Source organism: Daphnia pulex, chromosome 4, assembly GCF_021134715.1.
Source record: "Daphnia pulex isolate KAP4 chromosome 4, ASM2113471v1".
In the NCBI taxonomy this organism is placed as follows: domain Eukaryota; kingdom Metazoa; phylum Arthropoda; class Branchiopoda; order Diplostraca; family Daphniidae; genus Daphnia; species Daphnia pulex.
Window position 1 is genome coordinate 1,613,138 of NC_060020.1, and position 16,607 is coordinate 1,629,744.

A 16,607-nucleotide genomic window follows, 5' to 3' on the forward strand; every position below is an offset into this window, starting at 1 on the left:
AAAAAGGAAAGCGAAATCGGAAATCCATCGGCGATCTATTTTCCTATCTACACCGGTAACGGGAACAATGTTGACCTGGCGAATGAAAAATCATATAGATTTACGAGCTTCAACAGCCCTATATAGCATAGCTGGATGGCCTATGAAGGAAGGAGCAACCCCTTTTTCCATCTATTACCTTTCTCCCTTGTACTAGTGTAGATTCCCATGGCCGTTTAGACCTAGACGATTTTCTTAGAGAGTCTCGATGCTTTTCTTATTATTCCGTTCTGCGCAGGCCGTCTGAGTCCCCACTGTGATTGTGTCGACAGTTTTCTCTGGCCATTGTGTGCGACGGCCAATGGTCAAGAAACAAGTCTATCGTTGACGTCGATCTGCTTCTGAAAGGAAAAGGGGGGAACATAAGAAGAAGAAGAAGAAAAAATAACCCCCCTCGATATCAGGAGAAGAATAACAATCGCGCGACAATAGCGGATACGATCACACACACACAGGGCGGAACTCAGTCCAGCAATGGGCCGGATCGTCCTTGGCGGATTCGCAGGCTACCGTCTGTGTGGGGGCCATATTCTCTTCTTCCTCTATTTTTTATTTTTCTTTCTGTGTCGTTGTCCGGTTTGTTGTTGATCTTTTGTACTGCCACGTGGATTATCTCGATCAATTACCGCCGTCATCGACCGTTTTCACTTTCTCGCCAAATATTTTTATTTTATTTTTACCACCACTGTGTTCGCTGTACACATGGCGTCGTTTTTATTTATCCCCGGTTAACTACTGAATCCTGAATCCTGAATCTATTTCGGGATTCCAAACAACGACATGCTGCACTTTTTTTTTATTATCTGAATATTATTTATTAGCGATTCGTTTACACCAATATCTTGGGATAAACAATAAAAACAACAGCAAAGCGTAAACAAATACTTAAAAAAGAGTTTGAAACAGTTCGGAAAGGCAAAATAAAAATCTCATGGGAGAATTTAAAAAATCCAAGTTCGGTGTATTCTTTATTATAAAACTTGAACAGCAAATGCAGCTGCTACGCGCGTCTGATGGTTACACGTGCGGGGTATATTCTCTGGGTGATGATGAAGGCGTCAGGGCATCGCCAGCACAGTCCCAAGATTTTCGCACGCTTATTGTGTGCGCGTTTCTTATCAGTGGGCGAACATCGGCCATAATTCACGCGCAGGTGAGTAGATAGATACGTATACGTTTATATAATACAGCTCTATTAAAATTCTCTGGCTAGATCGGGATTTGTGTTGTGTGTTTGATACGGTGCGCGCGCATTGTTCTCTCTCTCTTGCGCAGTTCCAAATCCACCAGAAGAATCAAAGATCTTTCCTCGGCGATTGAGAAAGAGAGAGAGGAGGAGGAGTCGAGATAGCAGCTCTGCCAGGGCCCCATTTGTTCACATATATATTCATACAGTATAAATACAGAGGCGTTGACTGTTGTGAACCAGCCCCAAAGGTCTAAGAAAGCTATTCGTTTTGGTTTATGTTTTCTCTCTCCTATATGCAATAATTAATCGCTTCATCCGGGTCTTGGCTATATGACGAAGATCGGAATATAAAAATGAAGTTGCTCTCTCTCTCTCTCTGTTGTGTGTATGGTGGGAGGTTATAGGTGGCCGAGAAAAAAAAAACAAATGAAAATGAAAATGCAGCGCTGTATAAGAAAATCTACTGGTCGATTGAGATTTTCGACTATGTTTTTATAGAGACCATCCCACGCCTAATATCGCACTGCCCACATTTCGGCCTCAAAACTCGTGTTTTTTCTCGTTTTCATTTTCTGGTGGAAAACGGGAATGGCCGGGATATATTTTTCTTCTCTATCGGCGTTGTATACTCATTTGCGGCTATTTTTGTTTTCTAAATGAAGTTTGACTCATCTTGATCCATCCCGCTCGGCGATGGCCCTCCTTTTCTCGTATGTGTTTACGCACGTGTGTACACGCGGGAGAGCCCCTTTTATAGTGTGTTGCAGTAGTTCGTGGTTCGATTGCTGTTGTTGTTCCTCTTTCACTTGGCTATAATTAGAAAACATCCATGTCGATTTTTTTTTTTTGTTTTTTTTTTTTGGTTGGTGGCGTATCTTCTTGTGAATCGTTTGACTCGAATCCGAATCTCAATTTACAGCAAGTACTTTCATGGTCATTTACCTTGATTCTTTTTTTTTTCCCCCGGCCGACCGGCCTTCCCATTCGAATGCAACACAGTGGGAATGAGAAACTGAAATCCAATTTGATTAAAATAACACTTTGAAGGAGAAATCGATTTTATGGGGGGGATGTGTGTTGTTGAACCCTCCCCTATTTGCCGCGAAATTCAAATAGATGCACCGTTAAAATCTCGCCAGTTTCGGAGAGGTGACGTCAGGCGGCGGAATGTCGTTAATTTATACCCCCATCATCTCGTTGCTCACAACCGAGTCATATGAGCAAATAATCACGTCAGCCCGTGAGTCCCAAAAATGAGAAACGAAAGACACAGCAGCACTAGGAGAGAGATAGATAGATAGACGAGAGAGAGAGCGGCGGATGATGATGATGATGGGATGACTCTGCTCGTCTTTTCCCACGGAAGAAAGAAAAGGAAAATCAAATTTCTGCTGCCCTCGCGCTCGCCCGTCAGCTCATTCCGTTTGGAAATGCAACGAAAAATTCCTTTTCTAAACTTTTTATTTTTCCAGCTAGCCGGAGAGAAGGAACACATCAGTTTTAAAAACGTGCATGTCGTATAATGTCCAGGGCTGGAAACAAAAAACGGAAGGAGCAGCTCTATGGATGATGGAATATATCAAAACCACGAATCGTTGCACGTCGTTTTTTAAATTCTCTTGTGTTTGATCTGCTCCTGTTGGGCAATACTGCGCTACCGGGCGCATATAGACAGGCAGGTGATGATCTGGCCAGCCGAGAGACCATCAGAGTCAAATAACAAGGAGCTAGGAATGATGAAAAGCGACAGAAAGGGAATAGCCCCCTTGCATGTCTGACTGACTGACTGACTGTATTTCTATTTTCTATTGGGTGGCTCGGGTGGTGGTGGTGGTAGTTATAAATGTTCCATTACACCCCGAGTTGTGTGTAGTCTGATATGCTTCTGGTTGTTCTGCTTGGACAAGGTGATGAGAAGAAGTTTCAATCCCCTATTCAACCGTCGCGCATTCCCCGACCCGGCCATCACACGATGACGGATCGTTTTCCATTTTCTATGTATATCGCCGCTCTTTGCGTTGGCATCGCTGGGCGGCCAGCAGCGGCCACCGAGAAAATGGGAGAAAGAAAAAAGATCAAGCGCAGTGGCAGCAACCAGCAGGAGGAGCCGGCCGCAGTGTGATTCCAGATCAATATCAATAGTCATTTATATATCTATTTGATTATTTAGACCAGTTGCCAGATCGACCCCACACTGATGGATCGTCCGAATTCTTCTTCTTCTTATATACACAACAGTCCGAAATCTCCATCGTCCTATAATGCGCAAGCTGCAAATGTATTATCGGAATGTCCTACATTTAACAGAGGGGACTATATAGATACACACGCACAATCTAAAAATGTACACATGCATGTACAACACATGAATTGGTATCATAGGCTACATTTTGTGTTGAATAAATAACAAGCAGAAGAATAAGAAGAGGAATTCATTCACGGTCTTGCCACATATATCAAGACGCGCGCCGTTTTTGGTGTGTGCGCGGCCGGAATAATGCGCTTTGAACTTTTGAATACGTGGAAATTCATCGGAATTTGATTCCGACTGCTGCTGCGCTAGTGCAGTGTGGCATCGAGCAAGAGCAGTGCAGCATTGGAGATTGTCGACTTTTTCTTTTTCTGATTTTTTCTTTGTATATTTACCCAATGATAATAAGTCCGCCATCCCGGGCTAGTCGAAAGATTCAAATTTGGTTTGAAAAAGTAAAAAAAAGAAGAAGAGGAGAATACGAAGAAAAAACTAGATTCGGGCCTAATATAGAACAGCATTGGTTATTCCTTTGAAAATAGAAGATTCGAATTTCATGTCTGAAAAGAGAGACGAGCTGAAGAGAGAGAGAGAGGATAAGAAGAAACAAAAATGGCTGAATTATATATTATATCTCACGCTTTCCTCGGTCGGGAGTGCTGGATCTGATGAATAATGATGAATGAGAGACAGTTCACCAGTTTTGTTCCTATCAAAGCCCAACACAGCTATAGTATTGTTGCTGAAAAAGAAAAGAAGAGAGAGAAATTCATATTCTTCATCAGAATTCTTTTCTCTTTTTTCTCTCTCTCTCATCAAAACGACAGCTCTGCTTTGATAATTCACCCAAAAGTTCTTATTCTTCTTCTTCTTTTTCTGGGGGGGATTGTTTGGCTCCTACACATAGCTTCATATGTACTACGTACTACCTTCGTTTCATCCGCTGTCAGCCCGTGAGACTGTTGTTCTCGATCTGAATATTTCCCAGCCATTGTCTCTGCTGCGCCATCATCGCCCTGCTATATGATGAGATAACAGGTCGAATTACACACAACACACTCTCTTCTTCCTTTTGATTCTTTTCCCCTCTTCTGTGTTGGGCATTATCCGAAATTCCCGCTCTACCATATATAGCATATACACATCGTCTAATAAACCCAGCCAACATGAGTGCGTCTATAGGCGATAGGCCGTCTGCCATCCAATTCGGGATCCGTGCAGACAGCTGAATGCCTACCGCACCTCGGTGCTGCCTTGTGTTAGATTCGAAGGAATAAAAGAATCTAAGCAGAGCACACAGCAGACAGTCGCAGACACCTTTCATTATTCTATCGAATGGAGCCCCTGACCTCTTGCGGCATATATCTTCTCCGACTGCTGCGCACCCAAACCACAGCGCACAGAGCATAGACAGAAATATGTGTGTCTTCCAACTAATTCGTTTCTCTTTTTCTTCTTCCATGCATTCTCTTTCCGTGCTATTAGAAAAGAAAGAAGAAGAGCAATGGTCGCGTGGGTACCACCATCATACGCGCATATTTATTCTCTACTAGCGTCGCTCGGATTTTTTGATTCGGCTGAACTGCTGGTGGTGGTGATGACGGTTCGTTTCCTTTCCTTATTACGCGCTCGACGAAATAATAGAATGCACAAAAACAAAAGGGAATAGAAGGAATAAGCCGCTCACGCTATCGACTCTTAATGAGAATTTGCGCTGGTTTTGACTCGTTGGCGCTCCATACCGCGCGACGTCGTGATTGCAATCATCGCGGCTTTGTGTAGTAATAATATCTTTGTCTTGTATGTGTGCACTGCACAGTTATCTCTCTTTTCTAACTGGCGAAATGCAGCAGCACTCAACAGTCCAGCAGGGGGAAAAACAAGTGAAGAAAGTGGGGCATCGTGATGAGCATCACGCAATATAAGGGGGCTATAGATAGCCCTCACTTTTGAGCTAATAGTTGGCCGATAAGTCTATAGTATACTGTAGCCTAAATCCAGCACATTTTTCTCCGCTGCTGAATTGCGGAGCATTTCGTTGGGAGACCAGCAGCAGTGACGAATTCCCACACGTCATGGCAGCTCTTCTTCTTTCCATTTTCAGCGCACGTCACATTCTGTAGATCGATATCATGGCATGAGGGAGGAGGAAAATCAAGAAGAAGAAGAGGAGGACAAACGCGTGACACACACACAACCCGACTGTTTCTTCTCCGTTCAGTTCAGTGCAATAACTTTGGCGCGCGGGACTTTCTTCATTCTATCCGCCTGTGCTTGCTTTGCTTTACTCGCTTGCATCATCATTTTATTGATGACAGACCCCGGTGCCGTGTGGCAGCAGCTAGTGCGCTCACAGCACACACACACACATCACCGGCTTGAGATATCCTTTTACGTCTATCGCCGCGATTTTTCGTCTCTATAGACGTGGGTGCTGTGTAGATGTCGCAAGACGGAGCAGAGAGCCCAAAACTCTCCAGGTGTCGACCGTGTGTGCGTGAGCGTGAGAGACTCACGTATTTATATTTAGCTCTTATCCGCGATAGGAACTCGCTTATTCTTCTTCTTCTTCTTTCATTGTCTCTTTCGTTTTCTCTTCGATTTTTTTGAAATTTCATTGTATTTTTTCTTATCGAACGATATAAGCGGAGAAATATTTCAAGAGCTGAGAGAGAATTTCCCTTTCTTTTTTTAAAAAAAAACCTTTCCATCCGATCCGGTGATGGAATTATTAACGGATGGATCCAGTGCGCGGCCTTTTTTTCTCTGGCGACGTTCCATCACGCTTGGCCGGTCGAGACATTTGAGATATCAGATTGGGAAAGCCATTTGTTGTTGAAATGGGAAAGAAAATGGAGTGATATCGTAATGAATTCGTTGACAGCCAATCGGCTCTATATTATTGGGTGGCTGTTTGGGTTTATTATTATTTCTTAGCGTCTTTTGTCAATTTTATTTTTTTTATTTTTTAGGCGCGGCGGATCTATGCCGATGGTTCTATACAATTTGTTATCTTGTTATAGATATATCTATATTCCGTTGGCCCCGGGACGGCAATGACGACGACAAGTTCCGTGATGATATATTTATACTGCCCACTAATATAACAATAAAATGAAGGGATGCATCAAAAGAAATAAAAGAAAAAAAAAGGGGAAAAAATCAAATTAGAATTTTCTTTTCCCAACGGGCGCTATAGATAGAGGTCCGTCAGCCGTTTTCCCTTCGACTCCCTTGTAGTCTCCCTATTCTTATTAGTGTATTTCATTCTTCTTCTCTTGAGAACTTCAACGCCGCCATGTTGCCTTTCACCTGTGAGTTCCCGGGAGCGCGGATTATAATGAAGTCGTGAATCATCACGCCTATACATAGATGAGTAGGAACTATGTCTGTAATAAGCCGTACTGCACGTTGGTTGCAAAAGTTACACACACTCACTGCTGCCGCACTTGAGTATATATTTGGCTTGGCTTAAAAAATGAAAAACTTTTTTTTTTCCTGGAGAAATAATCAAAAGTGCCTCATCGCCGTCTCATTTTCTTCTTCTTCTTTTTCTGCCGCCGCCGCCGTCATTCGATTACATCGGGTTGCGCTGCGCTCGATGATATAGATTGTTTGGCTTTTGTCCCGTGTTGTGCTGTAGTTGTGACTCAAGAAGCTGCTACTACTAAAGAAACAGGATGGAGAGATGGAGCTCCGGCTGAAAAGGAGCACACGAGAGTCTGACTGGAATGTCGGTCTAATGGCCATCCGTTGCGAATTTCTCGAGTTACACGGGAGAAGAAGAAGAAGAAGATGATGAGATGCGCGACGCCAGCTGAAAAAAAGAACAAAATAACCAAATGCAGTCCGAGTACGGTACTGGTTGGTATAATAAGGAGTTGATAATAATAAGGAGCCCTGGCATCTAACTTGATATGGTGCGTTGCTGGGGTTTATTTGGTCGAATATTTGAATCTGGCGCTATAAATGGCCATGCCCGTTTTTGCTTTCATTTGACTTTTTGAAAATGTTTCAGGGGCTGATATCGACCTTCTTTTCTCTTATTTCTTTTCTTTTCTTTCGCATCTGAGCAATCGATGAGAGAGAAGCGCTGAGGAGGAGGAGCGCACGTGCGTCCGGGGCCAGCAGCGCAGTTGATGCCGTTCATTGCCGCGTCAGTGGTCCGTGATACACGTCCAATCGGAAAGAGAAAAAATCCACTCATCTTGCAAAGAAATAGTTGGGGCGGCCAGAATAAAAAAAAAAGACTTTTGCTGGGCGCTATTTTCATCATTCTCCCTTTTTTCCATTGCATCAGCGCATATCAAACAGTTGACGGCCGTATCGTGACCATTGATAGGCGACCCGTTTTTTCCCTTCTTCTTCTTGGGTCCCTTTCATTCTTTGGCTCCGCTCTCACATGATGGCAACGTAATGTAAAAATACACACAGCACACACAAGCAGCCAGCAGACTGTAGCGCACATGTACTATTCGAGAGTAGAGAGAGCTGACAAAAGAAGATTCCCTCTTTCTCACACTCTTTTTGGCTTGGCGTCCATCACGCTTGTCCATCACATTTACCTAGGCGGCCACATCGCGCAAGGAGGGAGAATGAAAAATAAAAACTGGCGATTCATACACATGAACGCAACAAATAATGTAATACACATCATGCTGGCCAGCAGCTTCTAGTTTGGACGTCTCAAAGGCAATTGAAGAATATCTAAGCGATTTGTATTGCAGCTAGCGGACAGTGCGCCGCGGCCGAATATATCCGCCGCTTGTACATACTATTCGGGGCTGCTGCTGCTATCGCTCGTGTGTGTCCGTCGTCTTGTATTATAGAGTGACTGTCATTAATCAATGCCCTCTTTACTTTGGGAAATCGCCTTCATTGTCACTTTGTCACCTTGCGCTAGAGCTGGCTGCTGGGATGCTGGGCGGGATTGGAGAGCGGCGAGACCGTGTCGGTTAGCGACCCAGTCATTCATCAAGCTTACTTAATACGTTTCCTTTTTTATTTCTTTATCTTTCAGAAATAGGATGGCCAGAATCGCGCTGGCATCGCCATGCGTAGGAAAGAAATCTCGGTTGACGTTGATTATATTCTGCCGGGCAGGGTAAACTATATATATCCAGCTCCTTTTCTAATAAATCGTGTGTCTCTTTTTTCTTCCCGAATAATCTAGTCGCAATCGCCGAGTGTGTAGCTATATATATATTTAGATTCATTGCGTCTAACTGTTGTAGACAAAAATAAAATAAAATTTTGAAAAAAAAAGTATTTCCCACAATCATCTGCTGATATATCCAGCAGCAAATGAAAGTGAAACCTTGACTTTCACCGGAGGGGGAAGACAAAATAAACGCCGGAATTCGTTTGTGTGTGTGAGAGAAAAAATAAGACGACACATTAATAATAAAAAAAAGAGAAGCACACATAAAAAAGGGGGTTCCTCTACACACACAGCACAGCACATGTTGTAGAGAAGAAGAAGAACTTTTTTTTTTTTAATTTTTCCATGGGCTCACAGGAACCACAAGCATGTGAAAAATCTAAAGCGTTCAAAATGTTTTCCCTAGTACGCAGTAGAGTACAGGGCACCCTCGAGTCAAAGTTCCAGACGACGAATGAAACTGTCGCTCCCTTTTTCCTTTTTGAGTCGTAGCCCAACAGAAATGCACTTTTTGGCCATGATGGATTGGCCTGCTGGCCCCATCCGCAACACGCATATCAAGCGCGCTTCTTGTATATATGTACATATGACTGAATCTGTATGTGTATCCGAGAGAGAGTCTATATATGTCCGGTAGTGTGGTTATATTATATTCCGATGGAGAGACGAGAGAAAAAGAGGCCCACGCTGTCAATGCGTGTCTGTGTGTGTGTACACAAGTCGTGTATGCACACACAGAGACATCCGCACCTTTTTTTTCTTCTTCTTCTTCCATTCTTCCCTTTTTTCTACGGGGGGAATATATAAAAATACAAGACGATATGAGAATGAAAATGGGGAAACAGACGACGACGACTTTTTTTCGATCCGAGTTTGATGGATCACGTGTGTTGTGCTGCCGGCAGTCGGACGTGACGAACCAGATCTGACACAGCACAGCCCCGACATGTTAGATTAGACATTTTTTCTCTCTTTTCACTGATTTTTTGGGAATACATTCGGTGTGTGTGTGTGGGGAAATATCGAAAAGGACGTAACAGACAACCAGATTTGTTGGATTTTGGGAGAGAGAGTCGGTCAACAAGAAGGGTGTGGCAGTTACGCGTTTGCCGGCTGCTGCTGCTGTTGCCTTTTAAATTGATCAAAGCGGTAGCTTCTTCTTCTCACGGATAAACATCGGATCCGACTGATCGGTCCGAAAAAATCATGACTGGCATTCGTCGCATTCCCCCTCCCAACCCTCTAAACGAGCAGCACGCCGGAATAAAAAAAAAAAAGAAAATTCCCTCCCAAAAATAAAGAAAGAAAAAGAAAAAAAACGCCCTAAACATTTGATATTGATCAATAATAAAAAAAAGAATGAATAAAAATGTGTGTACTGGTCTGAGCCTATATATATACACTATGTCTTTTTTTCTTTATTACGCACATAATACCGTGGAGAGCTATTCTTCTTTTGGGTTGATCTTGGTCGCGGTATTATGCGTGTGTCCTGTACCACTGGATATCAAAGCGGCTCCAAAGAGTCGATCGATCTGCAACCCCAACCGGCAGCAGCAGAGAAAATAACACACAAAAAATAAAAGGGAATAACGATCAAATAAAAAAAAATAAAATGTCGAATGAAAAACAAAAATGCAAAGCGCCGCCTGATGATATGACCGCGTAAAAAGAAGAAGATGAGCCATCGATCATCAAATGACGTCGACGTCGGCGTCGATTTCTTTTTTCTTTCTTTGGGTTTCCCCATATTTTCGGGTGTGATGAGGAATTTTCGGTATTTTTATTTTTTCCTTATTATATTCACCAAAACGACAAGTTTGATACAATGCGAAAAGAAGAAAGCGCCCGTCACATTATAGAATAAGTTCCATCAGCTTTAGATTATTAAAAAAGGATACGCGATAGGAGGAGTCCAGACTGCTGCTGGGCGAATCCCTGTTCTACCAGTGGGCTGGATCTTTTTATAGTTGGGGGGCCAGCAGTTGTATCCACAACGGAATCAATCAATCCGTCCGTCCAACTTTTTCTTTTAGAATTCTTTCCTTGTGATAACATTTTTTGCTTCTCCTTTTTTGTAACCAACAGTAGCCAATAAGTGTGATGGGTTACGTAGTACAGATTATTGTGTCAAATCCTGTAGACTCACGTATTTCTTTTCCCAGCCAGTTTGACTTGAAGTAATGATGCCACGGCAATTAGATATCTTTTATTATTTCCCAGGTCAATTAACGACCTTGTTATTAATTCTGTTCAATCTTCTTTCTCGTCAGTCAAGCGACCGACTTGTCTTGTTATTAGATTCCACATATCCGGGTCATATATCCTTGCAGCCATTCAGTTGGAATTTACTTGCTCGTCATATATCGTCACGTAGCCATTGATCCAGCGGCCGTGACGGACCTACTTCTTCTTCGACTTTGCCCGCCATGTCCAACGCCGAAATGATTCCAAATCAAAAGCGATCAAAAAAGAACAACTGGTGCGAACTGATTCTCATCTCTCTCTCGAACTCTACCAACTCTGTGTGTCCTATGACTTGTGGCCAATAGTTAAAAATAATACATTAGACCCGTACAACATGGCGGAAATAGAAAAGAAAAAAAACCTGACGGCCAGCAGTCGTCGAACGTGTAAGTATATCTCATCGTGAAGTTATATAATAAGTGGAGAGCAGCAGCAGCAGCAGCGGCGAACCAAGGCGAATATAGCTGCTGCTCTTTTGGTGGCGGTGTGATGAGAGAACCAAATGAGCAATGTCATTATTACGAGCGTGATTATCATAGCTGGCGGGGAGCGGGAGGTGACTATATATTGCTTCGTTTTGTATTCTTCTTTTTTTCTTTTTTTCATTTTTCTGCAGCACCTGGCCCCTTTTCTTCTTCTTCTTCTTCTTCTGAGGATGCAATGATCAGCGGCATGACGTCGAGCGCGCTGCTCTGTCCTAATTACAGAGTAAGACTTTTATTGAAGAGAGAAAGACAGCAGCTAAAGAAAGACAGCTCTTGTTTGCCTCTTCTTCTTCTTCTTTCTTTTATGTTTTTTTTTCGGTCTTACCTGGTGTGTTCGTGTTCTTTTTTCTTTTCGTCTTATTTTTGGTGTGTGCGCCTCGTTGCGAGCTGACCGTTTCACTTTTAAATGTTGATTAACGCACGCGCGCTTCGCTCCTCAACGGACCTCCATCTTTTTTTCTGGATGTTATACCCTATGTGTTCTTCTTTGGTATACCCGAATCAAATGCCATCCCGCTAGTGTACATCTGTAGGGATATGGACGCGCTTCTATTAGAGGACTGAATAGGGGCCTGATGGGCTGTAAAAAGAAAAAAGACAATCCAATTTGACTGGAATTTTTACATTTTTCTTTTTATTCTTTTGGGATTGCACAGGCAAAGGAAGGTGGGAGAGAAGCTGTCTAGTCTCGATTTTGCTCCTGCTGGGCCAGCCGTCATCGCTGACCTTTCTTCACCGTACATGTCCATTTGGCTGGGACGACTGACAAACTCCCGCGCTCCTTCTCTCTATAGAGATACCATAGAGTCGAGCGAGCTTGAACTGGTTAGAACCCAATCGAGTTAACGAGTAGTGTTTATATAGAAATGGACAAGAATGATTATTACAACTAAACAATATACTACTATACAAGAGCGGTTGTAACAATCGTCGTATATATATAATACCAGCAGCGGTCGGATGGGCGCTCGGCTCAATTAAAAGGAAATAACACTTTTGTGTGCGGGGACGACAACGGCCTCGTATAAGGCCCTCCTATTATATCCCCTACCGGTACTACTACCACATACAGTCGCTGATGGCGCCTTTATTTTTGAGTTGTAGAAAAATATAAGGAGAGAGAAGAGAAACGGAGACTAAATCAGCCCGGGCTGGGCCGAGAATCGTCAGTATGCTGTACGGCGCAGTCCTTTAATTCTAATTCCTTTAGTGGATCGTCAAAAAGAAAGAAAACAAAAAATAAGATGAGAAATGATGAACCCATTTCATTTCCCATTTCATCAACAAGGCACCAACAATAAACTAGCCGAGTAGAAAAAGGATAACTAGGGCTGTTGAAGCGGCCCAATTAGAAGCACTTAAGAAAACACAGGGGAGCTAGTATAAAATAAAAGCCAGAATAAGAGAGAACGTGCAGAACGCGTAATGTGCTGGCACGGTGGGACAACAGCAATCGTAAAATAAAATAAAAAAACAAAAGAAATGTAGAAGACGCCAAGGAAAAGAAAAAAGGCAAACGATATAATAATGATAACGAGCTTTACATTTTTATATGTGCGCCAGGTTCGTCCTTCCAAACATTATATTCGACATTTGTCCGTTTTGTTTTCCCATAGTCTTTTGACGGACTTTGTCGTGAGAAAAGAACTCTGGTCGCCATCATCAGCCGAGCAGCAAATGATGTAGCGATATCCAAGTCGAACCAGACAATCAAACACGATCAATGAAGTCTAAGCCAGTAATGGTCGCTATTATTTCGGCTGGATTTTTTAATAATAAATAAATAAATATATGAAATATGAGATCCGCTTTGTATGTGTCGGTCTGTTTGCGTATATATTCTTTCCCTTTTTTGTTATTTCCGCTCCCCAATCTATCCGGATGTGTGTGTTTGTGTGACCGGATGACCTTTTTTTATTTATTTCCTATTGATTTGGAGAAACCAACAAAAACAAGCAGATAAGAAGAAGAGGATCGAGACCAGCAGCAGCTCTTCTGTCACGTTTTTATTGCTGTCTCATTTTTCTCTTAAGCGAAACAGACACACCGGTCAGGATATTTTTAGAAATAAAAAATCTCAAATTCATCTCTCAATGGCATTTTTCTCTTTATATTAGTGTGCAGAGTGTTCGATACACATAGGCGAGTCAAAGAAACATCAGCTTTCTTTTGATTCTTCTTCTTTCCCCTCAGCAATCTGTTTGTTTGGTTTTCGTGGCCCCGCCGTATTCTTCCGCTTCACCCCGACGCCATCCAGTTCTAAGGACTATCTGTGTGTACACTTACTGTGTAGATATATATAGGTATCATTTATATGGCTTTTGACCTATTGTGTGTCTGTGCTGTGTGTATACGGCATAAGGGGCGGCCGAGTTATTTCCTATCGGCTGTAGCAAATTGTCCGGTTTTTCCTATCAAAAGTGTGTGGATCCATTTGATACGTGGCCTTTTTTTTCTTTTTCTTCTTCTTCTTCATCTTCTTTAAAAAGGGAGAAATAAAAATGTTTTTCTTCTTCTTCTTCTTATTTCCCCCCACCGTTTGACTAATGATGTTCTATTGATGCGTGTCTGCTGTGCCATCCAGTTTCGGTGCGGGTGAGCTCTCTCTCCTTTTATTCTATATATACTGAGCACTGCTGCTGCTGCTCCTCTCCGTTATCATTATTATGATTATTTTCTTTCAAAAGAGCCAAGAGAGAGAACAGCCACCAAATTTTAACGACTTGCCGTCGCCCAGTCGCTCCCCTCCCCGTCCGTCCGTCACCTCCTACCTTCTATATTACAGCCCCATAGGGGATATCACCGGTATACACCTATCCGATATTCTCTGAACTGCCGTCTGTGCAGCAGTAGGCCCATCATGTCTACTATACGACCGAGCATCTCTGAGGTGGACTTGTACATCTCCTCGGCCAAACTTTTTGTCCCTATCTATTTATAGGGGCGATGGCCAACAGGACATTTTGATAGTCTCCGCGTTGCCTCCCTCTTTTGCCCGCGCTGACTTGCTGGGGACTGACTTATTTCCCAATTCCGCTCGGTGGAAGAAAAAACATCCGAGGATCGAATCTATGGCGCTCTACAAGAAGAAAAAAGAAGTTACGACCGAACATATTTTCACGTTTTACGATCGCTCTGATGCGTCTAGTGTCCTCCATGTCCGCGATGGGTTACAACAGACAAACGGGGGGGTAAAAAAAAGAAGAAGAGATTTGGTATCGAAAAAAGAGAAAAGAAAAACATGTCGACAAAATACAAAAGATGCGGAGAAGAGAAGAGAATAAGAAAAAGTTGGAAAAATAAATATAAATAAAATAAGGACAAAGTGTCGTGTGTATCGCCAGTTGAGCGGACGACGAGTTTTATAGGAGCAGCCGAAATAACAAACAATAAGCGATACAACCAACCAGATACACAGCACAGAATATAATATAGACTAGGGGAATATCCAGGAGACCATGAAAACTATACAACAAACACGAATGGGGGTGAATGAATGTCTATCCATATGTTTTTTCTCTCTTCTCTGCTGTGACATAACTCCACCCGGCCTTGTGTGTAGTAGGTCAGCCGGCGTGTCGCTGGATTATAAAATATCACGGATGGACGCGGATGGAATGCTGAGATATCTCGCCCAGCTTGCAACAAGTATCTTACTTCCTTGTGGGTCAAGCGACACGCAGCAACTAACTCTGGCGTTATAATAATAATATGTAAGTTGTATTTCATATTATTACACCACCCCAATCCGGAATTTATTGACTGCATTTGAATGATTGTGATAATAATAACGGCGGCTCTCTGCTGCTATATGGCCGAGCAGCGGTACCATACAGTGAAGAAAAAAAAAGACTGGCCCTTTGGAACAAGTTCAACTGAGTGGAATGACGGCCAACAGATATACACAACTCACCTCTCCATGAAAGAGTCGCGGGGCCAGGGAAGAACACTTTGCTGCTTTGCCATTGACCGAATTCAATGGATCAGATATACATGTATAAATAGCAAATACCCAATAGTACACACGCATTTTAATAATATAGCTTGTATAATATACCTTCTTCTGATTATTATTTATTATTTGTATAGTCCTTGTGTGTATACGTATATAGTATGAACACACTCGTATAGATATAGTATGTTCATAGAGAGACACAATAAAAGGGTTCCATAAATATCATCGATAAATATACGAGCCGGTATGTGCGTCAAAGTGCTTAGCCCTTGTCGGCTATATGTTGTACGGCAATAAATATAATGGGCGCTACACTGTACAAGAATAGAAATTACTTGAATTTCTTTTTTTAAAAAGAAGCCGATCAAATAAAAAAAAAATAAAAAAATGTGAACACTTTTTTTTTCTTACTATTCTGACCCTCCCAAAAAATGAAATTTTCGAAAATTATCGAGCGGAAGGAAATCGAGTTAAATCTATCGATTCAATTTTTTTACGAAGCATTTCATCGACACAAAATAGCCGAACAAATCACCGCTAATCTCAAATCTTTTTGGGAATTTTTTTTTTCTTCACCTATGTGTTTGTATTTAATCGCATATCATCAACAGATGGAGAGTTCTTTGGGTACGACTTTCGAATAAAAAGAAGATACACAGAAGAAAAATTCCGGTTAGAATGGATGTACGTGCATAAACATATGCTCCGTTACGACTGCAGCAGCAAAAAGGATCGAACTGGAAAAAGAAAAGAGAAAAGGGCTATGTTCAGGTAAGTCATCACTCTCAGACAGATTCGGTTTTTCGCCAATGATGAAGGTAATAAGTAGCATAACATTAACGCATGTGTGCGCGGATAAAGCGGGTCCCATCAGTATGTATGCTACGTGCATTCTGTTACATCATGATGCAGTCAGTTAATGTTACAGTAGGAGAGAGCGGATGATACGTATATGAAGCCAGTGAACACATCGACCACGGCTGTCCGGTTGATTGTATGATACAAGAGAATCTACCACTCTCAAATATTTGAAATAGGAACAAGAATGCGGCCCTCCCCTTTCCCATTTTTACACGCCAGTTGATGTCCAAGATCTTTTCCCATTCCCCATTTTTTTTTCTTGATTATTTCGTGATGATGACGGAAGAATGCAATTAAATAACGGGGTGGAGACACGTACCGTTTTCCATAAATTTTTTCAAATAATATGATCACAAAAAAAAATAAAGCGGAAAAAGGAAACTTGTTGAACGAACAATGTGCTGGTCGTTGATTACATT